At 38.5% G+C, this 27,350-nt stretch overlaps 1 pseudogene across 1 annotated transcript; it reads right to left on the reverse strand.

Annotated features, from left to right (window-relative positions):
• Positions 1–1,089: 1,089 nt before the first annotated feature.
• On the reverse strand, positions 1,090–27,350 carry LOC308560452 (nuclear nucleic acid-binding protein C1D pseudogene; annotated as a pseudogene). Its single transcript has 3 exons — positions 27,224–27,350; positions 1,577–2,096; positions 1,090–1,160 (listed from the first exon to the last, which is right to left on the reverse strand). The product of its transcript is annotated as a nuclear nucleic acid-binding protein C1D pseudogene (transcript).

Raw genomic sequence — 27,350 nt, forward strand, 5'->3', positions numbered from 1 at the left:
TTTCTGATAACAAAAATGACCACAGTTTTTTCTTGAATTCATGGAAATGTTTTCTCTCAATAAAAATAATTGGTGATATGTCTGTGTCTTTTTTAAAGGCTAGAGTCATATTTCTATGAACACTAGAATTTTCCTTTACAACAGTCTTTCTGGGAACAATATCAAATGCAGTAAGCTGATTGTGTGGCAATCCAGAAAGTCTCTTTTGTTGTGTGTTTTTAATTTGCTAAACATTAAAGATACAAAAAATTCTTTCAAGTCTTTGTCAGATGTTCTTAGATGGCAAGATGCCTGTGCACTTGCAAAGAGTCCCAGTTTTAGTGCCTTTGGGCTACTATAACAGAATACCACAGACTGGGTGGCTTATAAACAACAGAAATTTATTTCTCACAGTTCTGGAGAGGCTGAGAAGTCCAAGATCAAAGCTCTGGCAGATTTGGTGTCTGGTGAGAGCCTTCCTGCTAGTTCATAGTCAGCCAGTCATTTTTCTGGTGGAAAGTGTGATGGACTCCTCTAGGGCCTCTTTTATAAGGGCATAAATCCTATTCATAAGGGCTCTGTCCTTATGACCTAATAGTCTTTCAAAAGTCCCACAACCAAATACCATCACATTGAGAATTAGGTTTCAACATATGAATTTTAGCAGGGAGGAACACAAACATTTAGTTTATAGCAATACCTCTTTCAAGTTCTTGGTTTGGGGCAGGCAGTGAGCTAGAGAGGATTCATATAATATCATTTATAGTTCTTTACACATAGTGGATTCTCAGTAAAAAAGAAATGAATGAATGAAACTCATAAGTAGATTGGAGTGTGTGTGTGTGTGTGTGTGTGTGTGTGTGTGCAGATTCAATAGCTTTTTCCCCCAGTAGCTTCTTAACTGGTCTTCCCATTTCTGCCTTTGTCCCTCTATAACCAATTCTTTTTTTTTTTTTAATACAACATTTACAGCCTTTATTGATAAGATATAGCCATTAAGCCAAAATTCAGCCATCAATATCCACCCTCATTTCCCATTCACAATGAATGAGAATATATTTTACTTTAAATGGGACATAGAGCCAAAGTGCCAAATATTAACGTATAATCTTAAAGTCTTAAAATCACACTTGAAATATCAAAAGAAGCAATTCCAAAATCATGAAAGCTTGATGAAGTAACTGCACAGAAAAAAAAGACATTTAAACCATTTCACTTTAGGTGTATTTTAACTTCAGCCTTTAGAAAGCATACTTTATAAAGTCACTATTCATTTAAAATAAACATGTTTATAAAGAACATTAAATTTAAATTTCATAGTTGCTTATAAAATGGTACTTGAAAGGTTGACCTATATAGGAAATGAGTCCTGTCAAGAGAGATGGTAAACTATAAACATAAAATATACCACAATGTTAAAAAACTCATAGTGTTCTATAGGAAAATCAATAAAGATAAGTTAATCTTTCTGGGGAAAAATGTATTTAGCATTAAAAATTTAAATGTAAATTTTATATATGAATTCAATAAAGAATATGTTTAAACTGTGCATTGTCACATAACCATCTATTTTGTGTAAAACAATAAAGTAATGTACTTTTTGAATATGTGTACACCAAAACCAAAAGATTATTTTTAATTTTTCCTTTATTGGCAACTTTGGATGCATTTTTAGGTTTTGGTTACCAGAAGGCATTTTATACAAATCTTGAAGCTGCACCTATGTCCATCTTGGCAGCTTGTTTCTTGTCTGTCACTTCCTTGACTCTGGTCATGTATACTCTGATTCTTTTCAATTCCTGCTTTATGGAAGTTTCCTTAGGATTAACTCCCTGAGTTGCCAAATAAACCCAAAGCATTGAATTTAATGTGTAAACAGAAACTAAATTCACTTTTGCTTGCTCAAGTGGATGCAACTTCTGCAACTCGTTTCTAGAAACACATCATGGTCTTCATCGGGTCATCTATAGCACCAATGGAATTCACAAGTGTTGATAAATGCTCATGAATTTCTTCTGGATAGTCTTCATTAAGTTCTCCTGCTGTTATGACCAAAGTGGTACCAGTATGGTTGGTGAGGGCCCTCTTCTCATTGCAGCTTGGTGACTTCTTGTATTCTCACTTGAGGAAGGCCACCAATTCTAAAGAAGCAGTCAGACTGATCCTGTTACAAAGAAGTCAGATCACGCCCCTCTTTGGTTTAAACCCTTTATGGCTGCCCATCTCACTCAGAATAAAAGCCAAACTCCTAAAGCTATAAGGCGCTGCACAATCTGGCCTTTGTTACCTTTCTAACTTTATCTCATATGACCCTCACCCAGGTCACTCTCCTCTAGCCACACTGGCTTCCTTGCTGTTTATCATAGAAACCAGGCATGCTCTTCTCTCAAGGCATTTGCACTTGCTCTTCTATCTGCTTGAAATGCTCTTCCCACCCAAAATATAAAGACTCCCTCTCTCTTTTGAATCTTTGTTGAAATGTCAACTTCTCAATGAGCCTTGCTGACCCATTCTATTTAAAGTCACAGCCTGTCCCACTCCTTACCCCCATCCTTGGCTTTCCCTCTTATCACCATCTAACACACTATATAATGACTTTTATATATTGTCTGCCTCCTCCCTAACATCTCCTTCACCCAATAGAATGCAAACTCTATGAGGGCAGGGATTTTAATATATTTTATTCACTAATTTATTTATTTTGCCCAAAACATACATAACACATACATAGGACCTCAAGAAATATTGGTTCAATGAATGACAAAATGAAGATAAGTGTGTGGTGTATGTGGTCTTTAATAAGATTGATAGATGTGTTAATAAGACTTTTAAATGTTCAGAGCAAAGCCTCTCTCTGAGACTTTTGTTTTCCATGTCTTCTTCAAAGCCTGGGGCAGAGCAGAGCACTTGAAGAAAGGAACGGAATCGAGGAGAGTCAGTGTTTATCTGGGTGGTTCAAATTTGACCAACTAACTAATGGGAAATGGTTGATTTCATGTAGTATAACTCAGAAGTCTTGTCCAATACATTAAAGATTTTAAAAAAGTCTCTGTATACTTTTTTCTTTCCCTCAAACATTCACCAGTTTTCATTGATCTTGATCTGTTGTACTGATCTTAAGTATTTTTTGAAGTAAAAAAGGTAGAAAATATTGCCCTACTTTTAAACTTTTTTTTAATATCATAGACTTTAGCTCATGGTATTTTGGGAGTTTTCAAAAACTTCTTCCCAACTTATTCCCTTTATGTAAATATAATATAGTCCTAAGAAACTGAAAGGATACACATGCTTTATATATGCATTTATTCAACAACACACTTCATTATGACCATATTTATTTAAGAAATAGTTATATAGAATTTACTATGTTCTGGGCACAATATTAATTGCTCAAATTCAGCAATGAACAAAGCAAAGCTCCTATATTGCATGCTTCATAATAAATTATGTAGAATTTGGAGTTTTATACTTATAAGGGGATGTGGAAGATATAGTAAAATCCACTAATTTTACAACCAAATAAACTTATACCAGAGATCTTGAGTGATTTTCCACAAGGTCACCCAGTTAATGTCAGAACATGAGCTAGAAGCTGTTTCGATGATTTCTACTACTTCTTTGGATCACCCGTTCTTGCTATGAATAGAGGAGGAGAATACTAAACATCTTTTCGTGAGTACCCTGGGATCTCCTGCATTTCCTAGGGCATAACAAAAAGGTTAAATTTCACATATTCATGTTTAGGGCTGCTGTGCAATTTGTTGTTATTTTTATTATGGTTTTTATCCATCTGTCCTACAATCTGTTCATGTAGCCCAGGCCAATTACCATGATAAAAACCTTTGTTGTGTGTTCTGAGTTATATTAGTTGTCTACTGTCTGATTAACATTGAGCCTAATTTATTCCAGGATCAGTTGGCTGTCCCTTGTAAAGTTGGTTATTTCTTTAGAGTCAGTAATTTACATCGCTATTAAAATGCCGAGAATATGAGATAGTCCTTCAGCCTTGAGAATGAGGCAATTCAAGGTGAAAGTAGTCAAGGAGCAGCCTTTTTAATTCAGGTGTCCTGACCAATCCTCCTGGAAAATGAATGAAAAAGAGAACTCTGGGGGACTTAATTTTTAATAAACTAACACATTACTAATCATCTTGGGTACATCCTTTCAGTTCTGCCAGAAACTCTGAGAAATAGATTTGGCAGAAGGAAGAAGCAGACTGAGTGATGTCATGCCTCAGCATTACACTGTAGGAAGCAAGTGAAACATAAGAGCGCTAATATTTCAGCATTTAATATAATCCTAAGGGTAAATAAGAGGTGCAGGAAAATGGATGGTTATGTCCCTTGAAGGCAGTGGATGATTTAATTTTATAGCCTATTTCAGTTCACCTTTAAGCATATTTTATTAGGAAAAATTTGAGACATGCATTGACCTTTATTAATGCATAACATAATGAAACAAGTAGTACTTCCTTCCTAAAACCCTATTACAGCAACATTAGTAAATGTTACACAAAAAGACCTGTGTATGTGGGTATATTGTCACTCAGAATGAATTAAAGGCATCAAAATAATCTTTTGCAAGATATTAATTGGTGTTACAAACTAAATCAAATGAGAGGTGACTTTGTCAAGCATCAATCTCTAGATTCTCATTTTTCTTGTTGCCCTTGATCCCCCCCCTCCCCCCCCCCGTGTACCTAAATGCAGTACATGAGTGAAACTACAACTTAGAGGAAGACTGGATCTAACCACTGCAAGCTGTCTTTCAGTGAGACCGTGGGGCATTTCTAGGACCATGGTCCTCCCTGGACATTATCAGATTTCTCTCTGGGAACTGACACATAAATCACTTTCTGTGACTTTATTTTTTTAAATATGTTTTTATTGATTTTTAGAGAGAGAAAAAAGGAGAGGGAGAGAGAAAGGGAGAAATATGAGAAACATTGTTTGGCTGCCCTCTGCATGCCCCCTACTGGGGATGAAGCCAGAAACCTGGGCCTGTGCCCTGAATGGGAATCGAACCTGTGACCTCTTGGTGCATGGGAGAAAGGTCAACCAACTGAGCCACACTGGCCAGGGCGCTGTGACTTTCTTATTCAAAGAAGCTAAAGGAGTTTAGAAACCAGAAAGTAGTTATTTAGTGCCTGATCTTTAATGATACAGAAAAGCATTAGAGTGATTTGATATTAATTTTTTAAAGTTATAACTTTGTTTAGAAAAATAACAGTGACCATAAAATAAGAAGTGACCAGCACATAAGCCTTTGGAAGACAGTTTTCTCTTGCCAACCTCTCTCTCTAGGGTGAACTCACAGACAGATGCTTATGCTAGTGCTCTAGAGACATCCTGTTTATTTCCTTGTAGAAATAAAGAAGCAAAATCATTAATGAGATGATGCTAGAGAATGCCAGTGGCATTCTTTTCTTTTTCTTTCTTTTAAATTTATCTTTATTGTTGAGAGTATTACAGGTATCCCATTCCCCCCCCAAATGACCCCCTCCACTTTGCTCCCACCCCCGTCCCAGGCCTTTACCCCGTTATTAACTGTGTCCATGGGTTATGCATATAACTTCTTGGGTTAATCTCTTCCCACTCTCCACCCCCCTTCCCTCTTTCCTCTGAAATAGGATCATCTGTTGCATGCCTCAATGTCTCTGGATCTATTTAGTTCATCAGATTCTTTTGTTCATTAGCTTCTTTTTAAAGAAGACCCTTCAACTTTTCCTGTAGTGCTGGTGTGGTGGTGATGAACTCCTTTAGCTTTTTCTTATCTGTGAAGCTCTTTATTTGACCTTCAATTCTAAATGATAGCTTTGCTGGGTAGAGCAATCTTGGTTGTAGTTGCATGTTTTTCATCACTTTGAATATTTCTTGCCACTCCCTTCTGGCCGGCAAAGTTTCTGTTGAGAAATCAGCTGACAGTCATATGGGTGCTCCCTTGTAGGTAACTAACTGCTTTTCTCTTGCTGCTTTTAAGATTCTCTCTTTGTCTTTAACCTTTGGCATTTTAATTATGATGTGTCTTGCTGTGGGCCTCTTTGGGTTCCTCTTGTTTGGGACCCTCTGTGCTTCCTGGACTTGTAAGTCGATTTCTTTTCCCAGGTAGGGGAAGTTTTCTGTAATTATTTCTTCAAATAGGTTTTCAATTCCTTGGTCTCTTTCTTCCCCTTCTTTCCCCCAATAATACGAATGTTGGGCCTCTTGAAGTTGTCCCAGAGGCTCCTCATACTATTTTCATATTTCTGCATTGTGTTTTCTTTTTGCTCTTCTGGTTGGGTGTTTTTTGTTTCCTCATGTTCCAAATTGCTGATTTGATTCTCAGCATCCTCTACTCTACTGTTGATTCCATGTAAATTATTCTTCATTTCAGTTCCTGTAGCCTTCATTTCAAATTGGTACTTCATTATGTTATCGATTTTCTCAGTTATTTCCCTAATAGTCTGCTTAAACATCATTATAAACAAAATTCTGAACTCTCTGTTAGCTTGCTTGGATCTATTTCATTTAGTTCCTCTTCTAGAGATTTCTTCTGTTTTTTCCTTTGTGACATGTTTTTTTGCCTCCACATTTTGGCTGCTTCCAGGTGTTTGTTTCTATGTATTAGGTAGAGCTGCTATGTCTCCTGGAATTGGTAGAGTGGCTTTGTGTAGTAGGTGTCCTGTAGGGTCCAGTGGCTCAGCCTCCCCAGTCACCTGAGCTGGGCCTTCTAGGTGTTCCCCTGTGTGGGCTGTGTGCACTGTCCTGTTGTAGTTGAGCCTTGGTTGCTGTTGGTGTCCCTGGGAGGAACTGACCCTCAGGCCAATCAGCTGTGAGGACCAGCTGCAACTACAGCCAGAGAGCTGCTGTGCTGGAGACACCCTTATGGATTAGGATTTACTTCAGTGGAGCTTTGGTGTTTACCAAGTGTGCCCCTTGAGTGTCACTCGTGGATGTGGTAGGGTTGTAATCCAGCGTGGTGGAGTCTGAGCACCAGGTGCACTGTCTCTGGGGCCTCCCTGGAGGTGCAAAGTCAGCCTGTGCCAGTGCCTTGCCCAGGGCCACCCAGCATGAGCTACATAGCAAATTGTAGATGGCTGCTATTTGTGCTGGGCTTGGAGGTGCCCAGGAGAGGCCAAACTATGAGCCAGTGCAGCTGCTGCTAGTGCCCGGCCTGGGGCTGCTTATCAAGTCTTATGGGGCCCGCTGCTGCTTGTTTGAGAGATTTTAGGAAAGTCCTAAGCATGAGGCTTGAGAGGCCACTTATATAGAAAAGCCACTGGATGAGCCTGCAGGTGGGGAGGGGCGGGGCCTCTGGGAATCACGGGGCGGGGCCAAAGGTGTGAGTCAGGTGCTGGCGATTCAAACATGGCGCCTGCCTGCCGGCTGTGTGCGGGGAGGACTCGCCAAAGGAGCCATGGCCTCCGCCAGCCCTTCTGCCTGGGAGGAAGCCACCCGTCCACCTCTCGCCCGGATTCCAGCAGGTTAGTTCCTCCCCGAGTGTCCCGGGTCCTTTCAGGCCGCTGCCCGGCGCTGGGCTCAGAGGGAGCGTCCGAGTGAGTCCGTGCCGGGCCCTTTAGAGGAGCTGCTGGGGCTCCCGCAGCCTCCGCGACCCTCAGGGACAGTCCCCGCTGGTTGCACAGACCGGAGTTGTGGGGACGTCTCTTCCCAGCCCTGGAGCCCTGGGCTGGGGGCCTGCTGTGGGGCTGGGACCCCTCCCTCCTCCGGGAAACCCCCACCACTGAGATACCCTTCGGGGTTTCAACCGCGGCACCGGGTGTGGGCCCGCGGCCGCGTCTCCGATTCAGCCCCGATCCGCCCGCGTCTCCGCCCCTCCTCCCGGTCTCGGTGCTGCTTCAGTTCCCTGGTTGTGAAACTTCTGTTCAGCTGGATGTCAGGAGGCTGAGTGACAGTGGTTCTGTGTTTTAGTTGTAATTCTGGTGTGGTTGCGGGAGGCGGCGGGGGCAGCTGTTCCCTACGCGCCATCTTGTTTCTCTGCCAGTGGCATTCTTAGAATGGGAAAGTCAGCATTTCTAAATGGCCTGGCGTATAGTTACAAGTTTTCTTTTATATGAATTTATCTGGTAGTTTTTGTTTGTCACTTTGCCATTTCTCTTTAATGTATGTACTTGGAGCGGGGAAGGCTGGCCGTAGGATTAGAGATAGTAATTAGTCCAATAGAGGCCTGAGTGGAGCAGCAGCCAGGGTTTTAGCAGGCATTCAGACACTCTCTTTCATTGTGCATGTTTGGACAAGTTACTGAATTTCTCTAAGCCTCAATTTTTTTAGTTGTCTAAGGGAAATGATAGTAACTTTTTACTTTTTCAAGGTTGTTTTGCGAATAATGTGTGATAGTAAATATAAAGTCTTTAAAAAAATTCTTGGTAAAATAGTAGCAAATCAAAGATTTATTAGACTAGTCCTTGAGGAAACTAAGTTTATCATCATATTCCAATTAGTTTCAATGAAGAAATATTTGTTATTTTGCCTACTATATGCCAAGCACTGTGTTCAACCTCAGGATACAACAGCAGACAATACAGAAAAAGAGAGCTCTTGGACCAGATGGCAGTAATGGTAAAGACTGAAGGAAGGTTGCTATGGGAGGTGTCCTGATTTTTACAGTTCCCGAATGGCTCACTCTCTTCCTCATTCCAAGAAGAGGCCAGGAGTCTTTTATTGACCTCATGGTTGAAGTAATTGTATATGCCCAGTCCAACATTGGGTTTGACACCCTTGTAATAAAACTATTATTGAAATTCTATGATACTTTGATATCTACTAAATGTTAGGAAATCTATTTCTCAGCTTGTGTAATTAATGTATCAAGATATAGAATTTCCAAGTAATCATTTTGTGGCATATTGATACTATTATAATAGTCTTTTTTGAATCACTATGGAAATTTGAGATACAGACTGAACATCTCTACAGAATGATATTCATGAATACAATTAATATTTAACAAGACTATGTCATTCACATATAAAACCAGATGACTCCAAGACACCAAATTCTTGATCTTGTGAGTTTGACTCCAAAGCTGAATTGTGGTGACATATTTTCTTTTCTTTTTTACTTTTTCATTTCTTTATTTTTATTTTCCATCACCATTTATCCCCTCTATGTTCTCTTTTCATATTTTGTATTTAGATTATTTTGATCTCACAGGCTGCCTTCTTAAGGATTTCATGGGAGTCTACCAGGAACATTGTACTTATATCTACTGCTATTTATGGGGTTTCAGTAACTGGTATTGTTTTAGAGTTAAGGCCCTGACTTGGGGCAAACAAAAAGCAATAATGTCAACCATGAAACGAATATGAAGAATATACTACTATCACTTTTGATCAATAAAGTAAGAAAAAAAATCATTTTCTTTACTTAGTTCTAAGCATGAATAGTTTGAAGTGATAGTAAGAACTTCCTTTGACTTGGCCCATATAATATGGATATAATTTTCATCTTGCTCTGTGCATTAGAACTTACATTCATCCTTCAAAAATCCAGGTAGAACCCAGCCGGATGTGGCTCAGCAGTTGAGCGTCGACCTAGGATCCAGGTGATCAGAGTTCGATTCCTGGTCAGGGCACATGCCCGGGTTGTGGGCTCGATCAATGACTCTCTCATCATTGATGTTTCTGTCTCTCTCTTTCCCTCTCCTTTCCTCTCTCTGAAATCAATAAAGATATATATATAAAATCCAGGTAGCAATTATTTTCCCATTAAAAAAAATCAGAACTTCTGATCCTCAAGAAATATTTTTTTTTACCATACTATCCTGAAAAAATTCCAGCAGAACATAAAAAACCATGGGAGTTTCCATTAATTTATCAGGTATATCATAAGCAGATGTAAAATTTTAGATAATTTTTTAATATTAACAATTTTTTAAAATCAGAAGTTAATGCATAAACATACTGAGTCTCCCTTTTATTCCAGAGTCATTCCTCCCTTTTCTCCTACTCTTCCCACCTCTACCATCAACCAGCTACTCCCAGAGGCAACTCATTACCAGTTTTTGTGTGGCTCTTTCTAGGATGTCTGGTCTGGGCTAATGGCGAGGACATGCGTAGGCAACCCAGCTGAGCTGTATCTACAAATTGCACCAGCCCGAGCTGCAGACCTACGAGTGAAGCTGCTTCTGATTCCGACCCCAAACTGCGAACTCACCCCCAGTTATTCTAGTCTTTCTAGAAACAACAAACCTGTATTCCTGACTACAAGTTTCATGAACATAATGAAATGGCTATCTTACACAGCTAAGTATTAGAGTGGTTTGTTATGCTGCAGCAGGAACTGGATAGTATGTTTTAATATTTATTAAGGCTAGACCTTAATCATTATTCTTTTTCAAAAATTTTTGATTAGTTTTGTTAGGAATGTTTCCTGAAGCTCCTGTTGTATCACCATTACCACTAAATATATGTATATAAATATTATATGTGTAATTTTCTTAGGTTGTCTTAAAAAATATACTACATGAAAAAGGAGATGTGTACTGACAGTCCCCTACTTTTAATCTGGATTTCCTTCCTTTGGTTTGGTGGGGTGAAGGGAGAACAGCTACTTTAAGTCTATCTGAAACTCTGCCCTTTCTCCTGAGAAAATCTCTACTCCGATAGGGAGCTATGCCCAACACTACCCATGTTTGTAACACAGTATTGAACAAGAATCTGAAGCTTCAGTATGATGCATTTTGCTTCCAAACTTCCCATGAGTGGGAGATGGTTGGGAGAAGTGGATTCTCTAGTCTTATAGGGAGGAGTGGCCTTGGTACTCCAATTTTGAGTGTACTTTTCAATATTCTCACCAGGGAAGGCTTTGAAGACCTGCTGGGCTCTTTAATTAGAGAACCTGTTAAAGCAAGTGTGTCTTGCAAGGGTAGAAAACTAAAATTTCCAGGATCATTCCAGAAAAATCCATATTGAGAAAGGAATTACATTATTACTTATCAAGGAACTTGCTGTGCTCTTGGAATAGCTGGTTGATGGTGTTTAGTTTTTCCCCCCTGACTCCACCTTTTTTTCCTGCCTCCTACCAGAATCTGGAAAGAGCTACACTGAGTTTGAATGTCAGTTGCTCATGCAGCAACAACCACAATAACAACCTCCCCACCAGAACAAAGAAACATTCATGGCCCTAGTTAACTGCTTTGATGACCATTAGGGGCACACAAATTTACTGCCTCTTATCAGTGGACAATCATCTACCTTTACCTCAGGCTTCCACAAGTAGTTTGTTTTTTCAAAGATATGTAATTAAGAAATTGGAATAATAAAAATAAATCAGAATAATATTGAGCTCTGTATATCATATTGAATTAATTGTAACTCAGTAAATTCACATGCTGATGATCTGGTCTAACCATATAATTTTACATATGAGGAAATTGAAACTAAGAAGAGTAAAGGACTTACTTAAGGTGACAGAGATAATGTTAGGTTCAGGCCTGAAATGCAGACATCCCAATGTGAATCTAGTCTCCCTTCTTCCTCCCTTCCTTTCCCCCCTCCCTCCCTCCCTCCCTCCCTCCCTCCCTCCCTCCCTCCCTCCCTCCCTCCCTCCATCACTTTTTCTTTTTACCTCTCTATAATACCATGCTGCCTCCTCAGGTGTCTAACAGGCTTAAAAAATGGGGACTCTTAGGTTAAGTTCTTTCTTAGCACAACTGAATGTTCACAGGCCTTTGTGGATTTTAGTACCACTCTAAAATCAAAGCATGGTAATTTTTAAGAGATTATTCCAAGAAAAGCAGATGCCAATACACAGTTAAAAATGAGCAAATTTGAGTGAGAAGAATTTAACACTAATACATCTGTCAACCAGATGCTTGCCTCTCCGATTCTGGAAACATAACCCACCAGTGTACCTTATGATGGCCCCACCTTAGGGGGCGATGAGGTGAGTGGTGGCAATAGTATGGGCATGACAGCCTGTAAACTAAATTGGTCTTTTTCCTTAGGAGATCTCTCTTGGCACACAGGGCCCATGTCTTATTTGTGTGTGAATCCTGAATACTTACAGAAGTGCAATGAACTTGAAAAATTATGTGGGAGTGAGATTGAGAAGGATCTTGACATAAGCCAAGAAATTTTGGTCTTCTCCATTTGCCCTCTCCATTTAAGTTTATTTGTATTCTGCTAACTTTACTCTTTATTCCCATATTTAGTGCCTAGTAACACTCACTAGGAGTTGATTGATTAGAAAGAATGAGGGTGAATAAGAAATGAAACATCTACCACTTGGCTAGACTTAGCTAGAGCATGAGGCAAATGAGGTAATGGATATGAGTTTAGTCTGGATTAGAGCCAGATGGTAACTCAAAAATATTGTCCCATGACCCTATAACCTCCCCTTAAACCTAGGGAGCTGCTTTGCATATGTTGGTGCATCAGAGAAAAATTCTGCCATTATTAACAGCCCAGAGAAGGGAGATGGTGGCTACTAGCACAATTGTGTATCAAAGCCAAATCCATTTATTTTCTCTTCCACAAATTAGATAACATTACTTCTCATAGAGTATTTGTGAGGATTAACTGAATTAATGTGTGAGAAAGCATCTAAAATCACCCCACACCTGCCAGAACGGCTGCCATCAACAACTCAAACGACAATTGCTGGTGAGGGTGTGGAGAAAAGGGAATGTACCCTGCTGGTGGAAATGCAGACTGGTGCAGCCACTATGGAAAACAGCATGGAAGTTCCTCAAAAAATTAAAAATTGAACTGCCTTTTGACCCAGTGATCCCACTTCTAGGGATATAGTCTAAGAATCCCGAAATACCAATCAGAAAGAATATATGCACCCCTATGTTCATAGCAGTACAATTTACAATAGCTAAGATCTGGAAACAGCCCAAGTGCCTATCAGTAGATGAGTGGATAAAAAAGCTGTGGGACATTCACACCATGGAATACTACACAGCTGTAAAAAGAAGGATCCCTTATGCTTTGAGACAGCATGGAGGGACCTGGGGATTAATATGCTAAGTGAAATAAAACAGTCCGAGAAAGACAAGTATCACGTGATCTCACTCATGTGGAATCTAATAAACAAAATAAATTTGAACAAAATAGATCCAGAGACATAGAAGCATGAAACAGGCTGACAAATCTCAAGGGAAGTGATGGGAAGGAAGAGATTAACCAAAGAACTTATATGCATATATGCATAACCCATGACTTAGACAATATTGGGTGAAGGCCTGGGGAGGGGGAAAGATGTGGGGTGGAGGGGGTCAATGGGGAAGAATGTGTAAGACTTTCAACAATGGAGATAAATGAAAAAAATAATAATTAGAAAAATCTTCACTAACTGCCTTTGAAAAGTAGCAAGTTTGCCATAATGCTGACATTTGGGCAGATACTTTTATTTTATTTTTTTCTAAAAATATGTCTTTATTGATTTCAGACAGAGGAAGGGAGAGAGAGAGAGAAAGACAGAAACATCAATGATGAGAGAGTCATTGATTGGCTGCCTCCTGCACACCCCCTCCTGGGGATTGAGACCAAAACCTGGGCATATGCCCTGACTGGGAATCGAACCTCGATTTCCTAGATCATAGGTCGATGCTCAACCACTGAGCCACGCTGGCTGGGCAGGCAGAGACATTTTAGAATAGATTCAAGAATCAGAAGAGTTGTTGGACTACAAGGACTTTAAAGCTCCATCCCATCATGCGATGCTATTATTTTAGCTCTCTCGTTTCAAAGATAAAATAAAGTATAGACTGAGAAATAATTTTCCATATGGCCATCTCTTACTCATCTTTTGGGATTCAGCTAAAACATCATTTCTTGAAAGAGGACTTCTCAAATATCACTTCCCTAATCCATGCTCTCTCTCAGATAGCACACCACTGCTCTTATCACAAGTTGTACCACTGTATTTATTTAATTTTTTATTATTTATTCAATGCCATTACTTTAAACTAGATTACAGACTATATGAGGGTAAAAACCAAGTCTGTTTTACACATGATATATAACCACCCTATCTTATTTGCAATATATACAAATATAGAATCATGTTGTACACCTGAAACTAATATATTATATGCCAATTAACATAAAAATAAATGAAAACAATTTAAAAGTAGTCAACTGTTTTCCATTTATATGTGACATATCCTAGTCAGGAAAGGTATGATTTGTCAACAAACACAATGTTAAATTGTCATATATTTGGAAAAATAACTAAAAATTAAAGTGTACATTAAATATAACCTATGCATTACAGAACCCAAAATAGAAAAACTTTGTTTTTATTTGATTTATCTTATTTAAAATCTTACACTTTGTTTTATTAAAAAATGCTTGAATTATCCATTCATTTATTACAATTTAATTTTTATTGGAAAGATTAATTAATATAAAGTTTTACATCTGGCTGTGTTTTTATTTCTATCATTATTCTTGTCAGCTTCAATACTAACAAAAATGATTAGTTCAACATGATGACTTCTGAGGTCCATAATTTTCTAAATTATATCTTTTATTCTATCTCAGCCACCCCTACTGGAGCTATCCTACACCAGTGTTTTAGAGACTGCAGATTGTGATGTATTAGATTGAAATTAATTGAGTAAGTAGAATTTTAAAATGGGAATAGAATAGAATTTAAAATATCAGAGTGTATTTAAGGATAAGTATTGTTTTGTGAAAATATGTATACGTGTACTAAATATCTACGTAACATTTCTTTCTTTTTGAGGATCTATAAAGTTTGTAAAATAGTACCGTTGACATTGTCATCAATAACGGCAGCACCTCTGAAACCTCAGTTTTAAGCGCCTTCTCTTTTTCTACTACAGTTCTTCTAGCTCCTTTACGGCAACAGGTCCACCCGAACACGTTACCCCCTAGACCTCAGATTCATTGACTCCAACATTTTCTTACTGTCCAGTGTTTTCTGCTTCTCACGTTTGCCCTTGCCCAGGTTAGACTCCGTGATCTGTCACATTCATTATTATGGGCCTCAAGCCCCTGGTTACCCCCTTTCCTTCCATCTCACTTAATTGGCAGAACCAGTTACCTGCCTGCTTCACACTGTACCCGATCAGCCTGGAGCGCAGATGCCCTTCTGGAGACACACTTTTCAAACTGGCCTCACTTTGCCTTCATGACCACAAGTCTCAGGTAAGGTCTCGCCCCTCCAACCTCTCATTGCCTCTAACCACCCAGCCATCCTACTAGAATCCCCTACCCTGCCTTCCCGCGCTGAGGCGCTTTCAACCCCTTCCCTCTCCGCTAACTTCCAGTATCAGCTACTTCCTCTCTAGTTCCCTGTGGTGAGTTTACTCATATCCCAGGGAAATAGGAACCACCATAATACAATTAAGTTATCTCTCCATCAAATTTTCACTGTACTTTCATTTTCACCTGTGCACTATTCCCCCCTCCTGTGACTATAGACTGCTCTCACCGTTGTGACCTAAAGCCTAACCTGCAACTTGCTGCTTGACTTAGATCTGGTGACTTTCCCATACTTGCCCTTTATTTCTCTGCTTCGTAGTCTAGCTGGGACAAACACTGTTTTTTGTTTTGTTTTTTCGCCCTTTATGCTTTGTGTCTTGCTGGGTAAAACAGCAAGAGGACTGAGTAAGCTGGGGAAGCATGAGTGATGCTGCCGTGGGCAGCCAGGTGCAACCCAGGGTCATTCTGTGCCTACTGAGGCTCCACAGGGAGACATGGTAAAGGCTGGAGGGGGAATTGCAACACACTTCTACTCCTTTTTTTTTTTTTTTAAGTATATCTTTATTGATTTCAGAGAGAGGAAAGGAGAGGGAGAGAGAGATAGAAACATCAATGATGAGAGAGTCATTGGGGATTGAGCCCGCAACCCGGGCATGTGCCCTGACCGGGAACCGAACCCCGATCGCTGGGATCCTAGGTCGATGCTCAACCGCTGAGTCACGCCGGCCGGGCCACACTTCTACTCTTAAGTGTTCTGAAAACAGCCCCTGTACCTGTATTCTGATTATATAACATGCTTTCCTAGGAAAGTCGTCTGGCATTTGTGGGAAAGCATAGCAAGACTCTCCTCCTTGTCCTACAGCTCCCATTGTGTCTATAAAATACAGTCCGCCCTTCTACTCCTTCCCACAGTTGTTTTCCTGATGGAGAACGAGGACAGGGTTTAAAGGTCTTTTCTCACTGGGACCTTGAAGTACTCGTCTGTAGAGTTTATGGGAAAGAAGATCCTCTGTTTTCAGTCTTTTCTGATGCATGTATTTCCGTTTCCTGACCTTTCCAAAAATGACCTTTTAGAAGCAGTAGCTATTGGGAATGGGAAATAATACGGGCAACTCAAAATTTGTAACATATTCTGTTACAAAACTGACCTCAGAGTAATCCCTCAAAAGACTTATTATTATTATTTTTAAAAAATAGATCTTTATTGATTTCAGAGAGAGGAAAAGAGAGGGAGAGAGAGACAGACAGAAACATCAAAAACATCAATGATGAGAGAGTCATTGGGGATCGAGCCCACAGCCTGGGCATGTGTCCTGACGGGGAATCGAACTTTGATCTACTGGATCCTAGGTTGATGCTCAACCAGTGCGCCACACCTGGCCAGGCTCAAAAGACTTCTTAATGGCAGATTCATCTACTTAGGCAAGTCCATGGCTTCCAGAAATCCTTGCAAAGTGTTGCTGAGAAAAATCTGCATTCTATCCCATCTCCTCCAGGATGTGTTAATGATGGTTTAGGTTTGCATTTTAAAACTCTTTTAAAGTGCTTTCTTATCTGTGTTTGCCTTTCATTCTGGAAATGCCTTATGAGTCAGAGAAGAAGATAACATTGAAATTAGTGGATCAAATTTGACCAAGTTGCTCATGAGAACAGGATCTGGTGGTAGAACCCAAATTTGAGTATTCTTCTTACATGATTGCATGACTATGTTGTGCAAAGTTCTGTTAATGTTCATCTTCTTCTTTTTTAAGTGTCCTTATGACCCCAAGGAGAATGATCTTAAGTCAAAAGAATCAACCAATGAATGAATAAATAAGTGGAACAACAAATCAATGTTTCTCTCTCTCTCTCTCTCTCTCTCTCTCTCTCTCTCTCTCTCTCTCTCAAAGCAACTAAAGGATATTAAAAAGTTATTATGGTTAGATAATATTGAATGAATTGAGTGAGGAGGGAGATGTCCCAGAGTGTTTTCTAATAAGAAGATATAATAAATGGAGACTGGGAAAGCAAAGAGAGCTTACAGGTGATCAAGGAGCTAAAATAGGTTAACTAAGGCTGGTGTGAAGTGGGGGAAGCTGAGTGGCAGACCAGGACTCAGGGAACAGGGACAGGAACCGGGAATCTTATAAGGTATGTTGTGTGTCTGATGTACCTTGAGAAAGAAAATGTTGAATGATCTAATTGAATTACCTCACATTAACATTAAGAATGATTTAATTCAATTATCTCACTTTAACTTTGAGAAAACTAGAGTCCAAGAGGTTAGGTAACTTACTAAAGGCCGCAAATTAAATTCAAAGCTGAGCTGGGACAAAAATTTAGATCAGATTTATGATCAAGTGCTGATTTTCTTATGCTAGTTGATTGGTTTAATTTAGTGGTCCTCAATATTTTCTATTATTGCCAGGTTATTAGAATAATCTGGGTGTTAAAAAAAAATAATAGAAGGCTGAGCTCAGTCCCAGAGATTTGATTAAATTGGTTTGGGATGGAGCCTAGGGGATAGAATATTTTAAATGCTTGCTAGGAGATTCTTTTTAAATTTAATCTAATTTTTCAATTACATTTGACATTCAATATTATTTTGTATTAGTTTCAGGTATAAAGCATAGTGGTTAGACAATCATATACTTTACAAAATGTTCCTTTCAATATTTTTAGTACCCATCTGGCACCATACATAGTTATTACGATATTATTCACTATATTCCCTATGCTGTACTTTACATCTTGTGACTATTCTGTAACTATCAATTTGTACTTCTTAATCCCGTCACTATTTTCATCCAGTCCCTTAAACCCCTTCCTAACTGACAATCAGTTTGTTCTCTGCATCTAGTAGTCTGTTTCTGATTTGTCTGTTGGTTTATTTTGTTCTTTAGATTCCACGTATAAGTGAAATCATATGTTATTTGTCTTTCTCTGACTGACTTATTTCGCTTAGCATAACACCTTTAGGTCCATTCCTGGGTTGCAAGTGATAAGATTACATTCTATTTTATGGCTGAGGAATATTCCATGTATATATGTACCACCACTTTTTTACCTACTCATTTATTGGTGGGCACTTGAGTTGCTTTAATCACTTAGCTATTGTAAATAATGCTGCAATGAACATAGGGTGCATACATTCTTTTGAATTAGTATTTTGAGTTTCTTTGGATATATACCCAGAAGTGGAATTTGTGGGTCATAAGCTAGTTCCGTTTTTAGTTTTTTGCAGAACCTCCATACTGTTTTCCATAGGAGCTGCACCAACCTGTATTCCCACCATTAGTGCACGAGGGCTCCCTTTTCTCCACACTTCACCAACACTTGTTTGTTGATTTACTGATAGCAGTTCTGATGGGTGTGAGGTGATATCTCATTATGGTTTTAATTTGCATTCCTTTGATGATTAGTAACATTGAACATCTTTACGTGTGTCTCTTGGCCATCTGTATGTCCTTTTTGGAGAAGTGTCTATTCAGGTTCTCTGCCCATTTTGAAATTGGGTTGTTTGTATTTTTGGTGTTGAGTTGTATGTGTTCTTTATAAATTTTCAATATTAATACCTTATTGGATGTATCACTGGTGCATATCTTCCCCCATTTAGTAGGTTGTCTTTCCTTTTTGCTGTGGAAAACTTTTAGTTTGATGTAATCTTATTTGTTTATTTTTTCTTTTGTTTCCCTTGCCTGGGGAGATATATCAGAAAAAATATTGCTATGAGAGACATCTGAGATTTTACTTTCTATCTCCTCTTCTAGGAGTTTTATGGTTTCAAGTCTAACATTTAAGTCTTTAATCCATTTTGAGTTTATTTTTGTATATGGTGTCAGAAGGTGGTATTCCCTGTGTTGCTATCAAATGTCTTTTCAGGCTGGCTATATAATTTCTACTCTAGGCATTTAGCTCCCAGCCACCCACCTTTTTTTTTTTTTTTTTTTTGAGAATTTTTATGAGTTTATTTGAGTCAAACTGATGATAATTGCTGGGAAACAAAATCTCTATGGATTAAAAAAATGCTCCAGAGAATGGCAGTTTTACAGCTTATTTTATACATTGCAATCAAAGGAGGAGACGTCAGAGAGGTACATGAAATTCACTGGCGGTAGATTAGGCAGGTGGAAGAAAGTAAAATGGGAAATCTCTAGAATTGGGTAAAAAATAAAACTGAGAGACACATACTTCTTTTACATCGGTGGATATAGGATAGTTAACATTTGCAGCACAGAGAGATGGTATTTGGGCAACAAGAGAACAATGAGGGGATCTGTGAGCTCAGGCTGTGGTGGGAGGTTGTGCCCTGAGGGGTCTTGAAAAGGGGGGTTACTCTGGCATTCCAAAGGTATGTTCTGTTAGATGCAAAAAGGCAATAGACAGATTCACTTGTATCTTCCTTGACAACAATCAATCTACCCTAAGTGAGCCACCCACCTTTTTGTGTGTGGCCCATTCCATTTCCCCTCCCCTCGCAGGTGGTCATTATTTATAGAAACCATCATTTTGGTTTGCTTTACTTATATGAAAGTTGTTTTACTTAACACAAAAGCTGAAATGACTGAATAGCTTTAAGCCTCTGATCTCTTTTCTCTTAGGGTAAACTTATACATGATAGAGCCTTTGCAGGTTCTCTACCTTGTATCAGCTGGCACTGTAGCCCCTCAGACATTTCCCTGGAAGCTGTTGGAAAAAAATACTAAAGGATTCTTATAGAAAATAAGGTTAGAGTAAAAAAATGATAGTATCTGAAAAATTAAAAATAATTGCGTGTTTTTGCTTTTCATAGATTAAGAATTTATCTTATACACAGTGCCTGTTATGTATCTCTCATCCTTAAAATATCTGTTTCTATATCCCCTCTCCAACCATCACTTAACACGATGAATATTTCCCCTACACAGGACCTGACTTATCTACTTCATTTATTATGGCAATCGAAGTGTTTTCCTACTTAAGATTAATAGGAGTTAACATGTCTCCTCTTTTAAAATAAAGTTGGATAACTCTGGGAGTGTTAAGGGAAGGTATCAGTTGTTTTAGGCTCCTTTTGAATTAGCTAAATGATATAAAATGGTTACACAGGTGTGCTTTGTGCCAACTACTGTTATAAATCCATTTTATATATGAACTTGTTTAATCCTTGCAACAAGCAAAAGAGATTGATGCTATAGTTACCAGATATGGAACCCGAGGCCCAGAGATGTTTGGAACCTTGTCCAAGTTCAGATGACGAGTGAGTTGTAGAGCTTTGATGTCAGCTTACACTCTTAATCACAACACTACACAACCTCTCTCAGTCAGGGTATTTCCCCCCCAACATCTAACCAACAGGCTAAACTAAAGGCTTTGGCTCTAATTAGAGAAGTAGAAGGATTTAGGTAATTTTGGAGCATAGGCCCTAAGATGGGAAGAAGCTTAGGGATAAAAGTTTGGATCAGGTGATGATGGTTACCAGGGGGGCCCAAGAAAAAGGGTGCTCATTGGAGGAAATAAGATGAAGTAGATAAAAAAACTTGCTTTAAAAAAAATCTTGTGTCTATGATATAGAGAATAACTTTTTCTTGCAGCCACTCTTACTTCTTTGTCAAAGCTTCTTCCTTCCTTCACCTCACATTTTCCTTTGACTTAGGACCCAGGAGGATGCTCTGTAGCATGTTGTGTCTAACTCCAGGCTACCTCAGCCTAACCACAGAAGTTCTTCCTGTCATTCGGCTCAGCTCGCCAAGCTAGAAAACTGTAGCTTGCATTCAATAGTTCTTTTGCCAGCCACTTTTGTCTATGTATAAAATTCTCTAAGACACCTCAGGGGAGAAGAGGTGGCTAGTGAGGACGGGATTTGGAGGTGCTTGGGTCCTTTGGCCAAACTGTAATCACTATTGTAACAGTTGATAAAGTTTGCATTTAGCCAAACCTGAGTTCAACTTTGAGTTTTGCACTTATTATGTGACTTTGGATTTGGCAGCTTTGAAGATTAAGTAGATAAAGAAAATCCCTATTTAAGAAAGTTGCCCAGGCCAGCCCGCGTGGCTTAGTGGTTGAGCATCGACCTATGATCCAGGAGATCACGGTTCCATTTCCGGTCAGGGCACATCCCGGGTTTCGGGCTCAATCCCCAGCAGGGGGCGTGCAGGAGGCAGCTGATCAATGACTCTCTCATCATTGATGTTTCCATCTCTCTCTCCCTCTCCCTTCCTCTCTCTGAAATCAATAAAAATATATTAAAAAAAGAAAGTTGTCCAGGTCCTTTAGAGAAAAACATCTTTCATCCTGTATCCCTCTTACTTCCTTGCATTCTCTTTCTTCTTTCACCCCTCTCTGCCTCATATATCCTTGCCTCTAAGGATCCAGACCCAGAAACGTGCCCTTTAGCCTATATCTTCATCTATAAAATAACCTTATGGGATTATTGTGATCAAATGATACAATAGGTACATCTGGCACCTAATAAATGTTCAATAAGTAGCAATTCTATTATGACATTATATATACACATACGACATTTTATATATACATATATTATATATATATTATATATATATAATAGTGTGTGCATGTATAAATGTGTATATAGAGACTCACATACACATAAAGTCAAATGAAAGAAAATGTGAATATAATCCGTAAATATGATTTTGTTACTTAAAATGATTACATTCTGTTAAACGTTCGTCAGGTTGGTTTTGGGGTTTTTTTGGGCCATATATAAATTATTTTTAAACCTTCAAAAATCTTCTCTTGTAACTTTGAATAGAAGAAAACAAAGCCCTGGGGACATTGGCAGGGGAATTTTTATTGGGGGAAGGAAAGGGTCTCTGTTGTGGGAATCCCCACCAGGCCACCAGGGGGCAGCAACAGATGTTCAGATAAATGCAAAAGCCAACTGTTCAGAAAGGAAAGGCAAGCATCCACAGTTGGATCTATCTAGAATAGATCTTAGTCCCACACAACTCATTGCCCAAGGTTTTCACAGCTGTCTTCTGGGCCTTCTGTGAGCAATGGTTGGTATTTAGAGATCCAACGAACCATTGCCTTATTCTATTCATTCATTATATTTATGTAAAAATTATGAAGTGAAAATACTCTCTTGAATCAGACCTTACTCTTTTTACTTTTATTTATCAAATCTCTTCCTTAAAATAACCACATTACCAGGTGTAAAGGCAGTAAATATCTTCAATTACCTGGTCTTGAGGTAGGGTACATGTTTTTCTGGAGACATTCAAATGACCAATTTCCCACCAAATTTAAAATAAATAAATAAAAGCTGAAAACACTCTTTAGACTCAGGGAGAACCAACCTTGACATGCAGCCCTTGTGTTTTCCAAGGCTTTCAGAGCTAATGTGGCAGCTGGCCTTAAAAAACATGCTCTCTTGCTGTTGGTAGGAGATGGTCGTTTGTGCTCCTTACAAATGGTTCTTGGAAGATTGCTTTCCCATCTGGCCCAGCTCCAAGTCAGTGGAGGGTACCATTGCACCTAAATATTTCTCAGTGCAGGTCCCTAACTTATTAGCATTAATTCGTTGCTATGCAACTGATGGTTCCCTGTCATTTACCCAAGGTCTGATAGCATATCCCCAGGCAATCACATACCTGATAACATGTAAGGGTTTTCTTGTTGTAGCCTGATACCAGGTAATAGATTTCAGCCTCCCCCCAGGTAATAGATTTCAGCCTCCCCCAGCAGCCAGATGTTAAATGGCCTTATTTAAGATTATTATAGATGGGTAGAGGCAAATATTGCACAGATTTTTTGTCCTAAGAAAACGTGGTAATGATGCTAATTAAGAAGTATCTTGGAAGCACTTCTTGGAAATTATCATAAGGAGATAGGTGATATGCATTAAAGTTATTACCAATGCAATGGATTTTTTTGGCTGATAATAGAATGTAATAGGGGTGCAACCTTTGGATAATGGATCTTCAAATTCACTGCTAATCAGTATTTACAAGTTGCTATCATTAGAGAAGTCTATTTTCGTGTCCTTGGTTCTGTAGGAAAGATAAAATTATAGTTACTCCAGGAAAAAGTGATAATGACACTTAGGTTGCACGTACATTAGAAGAGAAGCAGCACCATTTCTATCTTCCTAGGAGAGAGGCTACTGAACAAACATCTAATGCTGTAGTATAACTTCTAGTGTCAATACTATTTACATCTAAGCTATTTAACCTGCAATATGCATATTTTGAATTCTAAAAAAAAAGATTCTTATAAAAAGTTACTACTCTGCATCTACCATTAAAAAAAAAAAAAAAAAAGCAAGTGTATTTATATATGGCCATAGTTAAAAGTCAAGGGATGGCAGGTCTAACACTGTGGTGATTTAAGGTGTAAGGGGCCTGGTGGTTCCAGACACTGGGGTAGCTTATTGTGCTGGATAAAAACAATTTTCTAGTAAAACAACTTTCTACTGGAACAACTTTTGCCAAGTCTTCCCTGTTGCTAAGCATGCTGCATCACTATCCAAGCGGCAGTTGATATCTGCTTAGGGAGGAAGGAAACATTTCATTGCATTCTTCAAGGATTCAGGTAATGATTGAATAGAAGACAGAGGAAGTAAAAAAATGGGTTTTGGGTTTAAATCAGCAGAAATTTAAGTCATAATGAGCGTAAAACTCCCATCTCTGTCCCTGGTTTTAACTCAGCCAGGAAGGCACTTTCACTCTCCCTAATGAGTGTTGCTGTTGGTGGCATCTTAAGAGACTTAAGCAGAGATGTTAATAAATAAGGAATACAGTAAGATGTGCACAGATGGGGAAATTCAATCATATTTCCCCCACCCTCTCCCAAATGTGGAATAGCTAAGTGGACTTTGAGTCATTGAATTTAGAAACAAACTATTTGTCACACTAAAAGTTTGGTTTTGTATTTATCATTAAAGAAGAACCAGCAAAACCAAGCATTTTATTGCACCCTTTTTTGTACCAATTCTGTCCATCATAATTCTTCCACTAGGGCTTTACCTTAAGTAAGCTGTTAACATTTGATAGGACTCCATTTCCCTATCTGTAAAGTGAGGGTGCTAACAACCTGTCTCTTTTAGCTCTAACTTTTATGTGCCCTCTGTAGATAATATTTTATTCCACTTAAGTCTCTTAGGGTATTTCTTCAAATTTTTAGAGAAAATAAAATATATAAATAAAATAATAAAATATTAGTTTATAAATAAATAATAAAATATAATTATTAAAGAAATAAATAAGTACTTTGAGGATATTTCTTGGCAAATTTAGAAAACTCAAGGATGGGGGATATAAATTTAATTTATTTGGATATGTGTAACTGATATGTTTTTAATGAATAAATCAGTTTACCAATTTATAAGATATGCTGTATTTCTTGTTCTTATATATGATATACAACCATAGATTCTTCTAAGCAGACAAAAAAGGGAAGAATTAGATTTAAGCTAAGGGCATTTTATTCCCCAGGAACAGTATGGGGAACAAAAAGCTAAAAGCAAGACTGAAATAATTTGAGAAAATTTCTTGAAAGCGTTATAAGATATTTTGAATATTTGAATTGTGGCTAAAAAAAATCGCAAACAGAAACTAAATTTTGGAACATAATCCTGGGAAACAGATTCTATAACTAAATGAGGGTTAAATTTAAAAATGCCTTGGCAATTCAAGAATAGGTATAGAAACACGTAAGTTGTAAAAGGTTTTAGATTAGGGAAAACAGATGCATATAATGATGATTCTGGTACAGCTCTTGGGGAGATAAACTGGGTATGTTGTATTAGTAATTGTTTCTGCTTATGATTTTTATAAAGAAGGCAACCCTATTAGAAAGAATATACTCTTCCCCTTAGGAAGTCACACCTGACTAGTGTCTTTAAATCAAAGGCTCTTAAACTGTGGTTCATGGATGCTCTAACTGATATATCAATAGGTCAGGAAAAGCCACATAAATCCCCTGAAATTATATATGAAGGAACATATGCATTTTTTATGAAGAAAAAAGTCACTAGTTTCAGTAGGTTGATAAAGATATTTGTGATTCTTCAAAGTTCAAGAAACTGCTCCAAATGATTATTTGGAAAGTTCCAATCTTTAGAGTCTAAGGATGTTTTTTGATTTGAATGTCCCCCAAATGTTGGTAAGAGGAAGAAATGTCAGAACACTTAAAATCACAAACTTAAGGAAACTTAGCCTGCCCCAAGGTGTAAGAAGATAGCAGGGGAAAAACAGACTGGCAACAAAACAATGAAATCCTTTCCTGGACTAGTGAGCAGTGTTCTGGAACTCAGGTTTGACTTCACTATGGCCCTTCAGCTACTCATTTCAGCCGAGTCTGCTTGCTTGTCTGTGAAACGGGGACACTACTGTATTGTTGGTCTGACTTCACTAGAATGAGAAATTCCACCCGAGCAGATTTTCAGACAACTGGAGCATACTTCTTTCAGCTCTAAATGATATATGTTTTAGTGAGTGGGATGAAATGCTTTCTAAATATTTTATCTTCTAAAGTCAACTAAACTAAATAATAATGAGAACAATAGCTAATATTTAATGGATGCTCACTGTGTCCCAGGTACTTTTCTAAGTATTTTACCTATTTGATGTCACTTAACCCTAGCAATAACCCCATACGATAGGTCTTATTATTATCCCCACATATGAAAAAATTGAGACATGGTGATAAACTAACTTTACTTAAGGCAGTATAATCAGGAAAGCATTGGATCTGAGATTAAAATTCAGGACCTAGCTCCAGAGCTGAGCTCTCAATCATAATGCCAAAATGAATGCCAACTCATTTCTCTGTGATCCCTTGAGGCTTCCACGATCTCAGTACTACTGAGGAGTATGGCATTATTTATGACAAAATTAAATAGCTCAGATCACTGTGTAGTTCGAATTATTCTTTTTCTTTATAGCATTTCAGCATCCTTCTCAGTGTCTGACTTCATCTGTAATATCTCATTACTTGGCACTTTGCCCGACTATAGCTGTGTCGCCTGTCCTTACTGCCACTCTTCTCATTAGCATCTTTAGGAAGCTGGCAAATTGGACAGCCATGACTATTAGATTTTTAACTAAAGTTTAAATAAAAAAGCTCTAAGTGAGCATCTGAGGCCACCTCTATGAGAAAGGTGCTTCGTAGACCCTTTTAAATACACAAAGATCTTCTAAGGGCCTTCTAAAGGACTGCCTCACAGATCCTTCCTATTAAACAGCATGATTTCTAAGAATCATAAGGATGTTATTTTACAGAAACTTCACAGGGAACCCAAGGAAGAGAGGAATTACCACAAAGATTTTTGGGTATAATTTTTCTATAGTACGGTAAGTTATAAATTCATATTTTAAGAGTCCATAATATTAAAGAATTATACCAGCTTGGACTGAACTGGTCAGTAGTATAAGAAGAGACCTTTGAATGCCTGATGTTTATAGACTAAGAAAACTCTTCAAGTTAGCTGAAAATATAAAATAGTCTTTATGGAGGAAAAAAACAAAAAGAAAAATATGACCCAGGGAGCAGAACTAAGACCCAAGAGTTTGAAATCCAGAACTGCAGAAAATTAGTCTAAGGGAGCAATGCTGGTCTTTAATTAGGGAATCGACGGCAGGATGATACCTGTAGAGACAGTTGTTATACACCAGTGCCTGCTTGTGTGTCTTCATTACTCTTATTTTTGAAGGAGCCGTCTAGAGTTGTTTTCTTATGACTGCCTCATTTGTATATGGAGGGCATGTGGGGCAGATAACTTGTCTCTATAGGTCACAGGTCTTCAGATAGAGAAGGAGAATACTAAACCATCTATATCTGAAGAGTCACACACAAATAATCTCACTTGCACACAGATCTATTTAATTTACATAGTCAACTCCTAGATCTTAAACCCGGTGCCATAATGGGATGAAATGTTTGAAGAGTTTTTGGAGAGGGTAAGCGTAATTTGCAAGTGGGAGGGATATAATTTGTTGCTGCCAGAGGGCCAGCTGTGGTATATTTTATTTTTCAAAGATGGCTACAATAATAGTTCTCGTCCCAAAACGTTCTTCTACAAACTTCCCACTTCCCCGTGAAGACATGGAGTCTGTCGATGAATTGGGCCAGCTTGCGACTCACCTATAACCAACAGGATGTGGTAGAAATGAGGCCGCATGATTTCCATAGCGAGGTTGTAGAAGGCCAGGTACTTTCTTCCTTGTTCACAAAAATACTTTTTCTTGAAGGCTTTAGCTACCACATACAT

The sequence above is a fragment of the Miniopterus schreibersii genome, assembly GCF_964146895.1.
Source record: "Miniopterus schreibersii genome assembly, chromosome: 8".
Classification (NCBI taxonomy): domain Eukaryota; kingdom Metazoa; phylum Chordata; class Mammalia; order Chiroptera; family Miniopteridae; genus Miniopterus; species Miniopterus schreibersii.